The sequence below is a fragment of the Curcuma longa genome, chromosome 19 (assembly GCF_044706935.1).
Source record: "Curcuma longa cultivar G26 ecotype Majalengka, Jawa Barat chromosome 19, ITB_CL_G26_1.1, whole genome shotgun sequence".
NCBI lineage: Eukaryota > Viridiplantae > Streptophyta > Magnoliopsida > Zingiberales > Zingiberaceae > Curcuma > Curcuma longa.
This window is the reverse complement of record NC_133879.1, coordinates 521,999-526,076: the sequence shown is the minus strand read 5'-3', so window position 1 is coordinate 526,076 and position 4,078 is coordinate 521,999. Positions and strand designations below refer to the sequence as shown.

Here is a 4,078-nt window from a genome sequence, read left to right as displayed (position 1 = left end):
TTTTTATGAATCTCAAAATGAATGTGCAGGAATTCATTTTTGCTATTTACATCTTTCTTTTTTCCAGAACAAATTATTTTACTGGGATTTTGCTTTAATATCTTTATATACAATTTGCTTATGAAATTAAGATCACATGGTAAATTGCTATATATTAAACATATTCCCCACTTGCCTCAACAAGGAGCTGATTTTGTTTCAAGGGGCATGCATTGAAGCATGAGCAAAGTAGGGAAATAAAGAAAATATATATTTTAGCATTATACTAAAAATGATAAATCTCAATCAATCTCATGGACTCAATCCCTGGGGTGACTGATCCGGTCCCACGAAAATTTCCCACCGACCACTAGGGTAAATCGGGAAACGCATACGGCGGCCAATCCAGATGCCCAACATCCTTTGATTGCGTTCCCCATTTGGAAGAAAATTCTTTCAAATACGCTGTAGCTGGGGATCGAATCGCGGATCCCTGGGTCACAACTCGGATGTCCTACCGTTGCACCATTACCTCGGGGACATTTTAGCATTATACTACTAAAAAAATGGTGTACTTGCAGCATGATAATTAGTTCAATAATGAAATGAAGCAAAAGGGTAATAATACATATTGGCAGTATGTTAAACAACATGTTAGACAGTAGGAACACTAATTAGTTTTTAGACATTAACTGCAAGGTATATTAATAGACAATAAAAATTAAGTTAATCCACTTTCAATTAAGAAATTGTTAGTCTTGTCACGCCCCGAGAAGGCCGTCCGAAAAATTTCGACAGCATCTCCCCAGTAACTATGACAATTCCCCTAATACATACATGCATACACAGCCACAGGCGGCTGGAATAAGAACAACACGTCCAATAGATAAACACAACAATCAACAGATATAAAATAAAGGCCTACACGGCCATACAACCACTACACAAGCATACTATACCACACAGACAAGATATAAGACCTACACGGTCGTATCAACTAACAAAATGCAAACGAAAGACTAAAACCATTAACCACAAAAGTTTCACACACCATGTCCGAAAACATCGAAACAGAAAAACTACAAGAGATCACAATAAAGTCCACAAGTACGAATCCAAGTCCACAACTCACAAGTCCACATCAAAGTACATAAACCATACCATAAACACTAGACCAACGATAAACCAAAACGGAAAACCTCCTGCTGTGAGATGGGACCAGCCGACTGAACCTCCAAGCTCCAGTAAACCTATCTGCTACCTGGGGAGGAAACAAAATAACCCCAGGATCTGGGTAGTAAGCATTAGATGCTCAGTGGATACAAAATAATAGATGTGCATGAACAGATAAACAGAAAGATAGACAATATCAACTGGTATAGGTATCAACAGATAACAGAGATCATGGTAATCAAGCATGGTATCTCAACAAGAATAATAAGGAAAGAATAGTGCTACGCAACAGAGGTAGGTATCAGTACATGTGAGCATATAATTAATGGAAGTCGAACATGGTATATCAACTGAACAATAAAGATGAAGGATACAAGGCAACAGGTATATATATGATCATGTATGTAATGGCATACGAATGCAACAATCATAGCAAATAAGTGCAACAGTCGAAATCAGATGCATAAATTAAAATATGCAATAATCCTACCAACAATGCATGTAAAACACACGGCAACCATCGCAAACAAATGCAAGTCTCTGTCCGCACTCAGCATTCCCCAGTCACCCTCCCAGAGCACAGTGAACTGAGGGGTCAGACAAGACATACTGCACAGACTCCAACACACAAACCACCGTAATCTAGTGGGGAGCGGCAGTGTAACAGGAGGGCTATATAGCCAGTCCTGGTTGCACTCAACAATAGTGCAGGTAGGCTCTTTCCACTGATCACACCACTACACGGTGCAGGGCCAGAGCCTACAAGAACAGCCAACAATGCTGTCCGCAACATCTACAACTATCATGAATGCATGATGATCATTCCTACATGTAATAGCTACAGATGATTAGCATGTTCAACAGATATCAAGGGAAGTCAATCTGAGTCAATGGTACGACAGTTAAAACTGTTCTAACAACGGAAAGTTCAACAGGAAGTCATTCAACAGGTATCAAGCAATGAAAGGTGTAAAGTATCATTTAATTACTAGCATGGATAGCAGGAGTAGCAACAACATAGCTACAGATCATAATAAAGGTCAACAGTAAGTCTCAAGAAATGAAACAAGTAACAAAGTAGACAACAATGCAATAAAGATAGCAAAAAGGTATCATGCACTACGGAAAAAAGAGCCTGTGTTGACCAAGCACAGGAGTACCCACCTGAATCCGACGAACGTAAAATAAAACCCCTCAGGAAAATATCCAGACTCTGTGTATAATAAGACCAATCAAGTCACGGTCCTGAAATCAAGTAGCATAACAATACTAAGTATATCACCACATTGAATTTACAATAAAGTAAATCCTAATCCAACATTTAAATTAGTCCAACCCATCCAACTTTTCCCTTTATCGACATTCATTCTAAATTAACCGAATCAATTCACCTTTAACACCCCATTAGACTAGTCAATCCAATCTAGAATTCCTACTTAACCCATGTTCGGTTTCCCATCAGATCAAATCAAGAACCCAAACCAAGAGCCATACTATGGAACAAATCCTACAAGCCTCGGTTACAAGGATTTTACCATTGATTACAATCTAACAAAATTCATAATATGATCCCACCTATTTTCCATGAACAGATTTATAAAACAGTACCCCCTCTAATCAACACTTAACTGGATGACATCACATCGATCCCTAAATCTCATTCTTACCAAAACCAACAGAGATTTCCACGAACAGAACAACGAGATGCTACAAGAATTGGTTTCAAAGGCTTACCTCAGATCTATGCCCAGTCAAACCCTAAAACCAAGCTTCGTTTTTCCTTCTTCTTCAGTAATCGCCGAAACAAGGAACTCCTTGCTGCCAATCTAGAGAAACCTAATGAATCAAAGCAAAATTCCTCACCAATCGGATTACAAATATTCACCATCAAAACCAATCGATTCGAGTGAAAAACCTCACCTAAAAATCCAGCCGTGCCCTAGCTTTCCCCCTTTCTTCTTCCTGGCCGAAAGCAAAGGACTCCACACCGAGAACCAAGCAAGAAAACCTAGCTCCAATCCCCTTTCTCCGGTCCGGCGACGCAGGGTGCGACCGCGAGCAGCAGACGGCGGCGTCGACGTCCCGCAGCAGCAACCAACGGTGTGGCGACGAGGCAGTGGGGAAAAGGAAACACGAGGAAGGGGGAAAAGAGGCGGCAGCGTCGACGTCGGTGGAAACGAAGAGGCAGAGAAGGCGTCGGCTTTGGTCTTCACGCGGCGGCGATGATGCTGGTTCGCGGAGGCAGGGAAACAACGGTGGTGTCGAGCGACGGCAGGGCGTCGGGCGTCGCTGAGCAGGGCAAGGGAGGCAGCGGCAGTGAGGACTCGATCGGCCGGCGGTAGGCAGCAAGCGAAGAAGGGAAGAAGAGGAGAAATCGGGGGAAGAGGAGGCGCGGCGCTGGGGTTAAAGGAAATCGCAAGTTTTTGTTTTAACTAGGAGCTACAGTTACAGTGTTTATAAAGGTTTAGGTAATCATCGGCGCAATTTGGCTATCTAAACCGCTATAAACCTAGGGTTTATTATACGTACTGAATCGGTTATTGTAACAAACCGGGTTCAATGTTGGTTCACTTGGTTTACCAACCAAATGACCTCCGATTTGACTCAAACCAGTTTCGTTGGATTCGTCTTCACGAGGCGAATCTTTTCATCCCTTTTGTGTTATTTATTCCTTATTATTATTATTATTATTTAATTACAAATAATCCCTTTTTGGTTTCGGTATTTTACAAGTCTAGAAACTGGTCAAAGTACGTACTTGCAGCATAAAATTAGTTCAGTAAAGAAACGAAGCAAAAGGGTAATAATACATATTGCCAGTATATTAAAAAAAGCATGTTAGACAGTAAGAAGCATGGTTTGGCTCAGAACAGAACAAAACGAGTTACAATTACAAGTTTGCAACAAATAAATTTCCCAAAAGTGT

At 41.0% G+C, this 4,078-nt stretch overlaps 1 long non-coding RNA gene across 1 annotated transcript; it reads right to left on the bottom strand.

Moving 5' to 3' along the window:
- Positions 1-972: 972 nt before the first annotated feature.
- LOC141812655 (uncharacterized) lies at positions 973-3,560 on the bottom strand. The gene is made up of 4 exons (XR_012600318.1): positions 3,073-3,560; positions 2,887-2,988; positions 2,317-2,397; positions 973-1,240 (listed from the first exon to the last, which is right to left on the bottom strand). It is a non-coding gene; the product is annotated as an uncharacterized LOC141812655 (long non-coding RNA).
- Between the last annotated feature and the right edge of the window lie 518 nt (positions 3,561-4,078).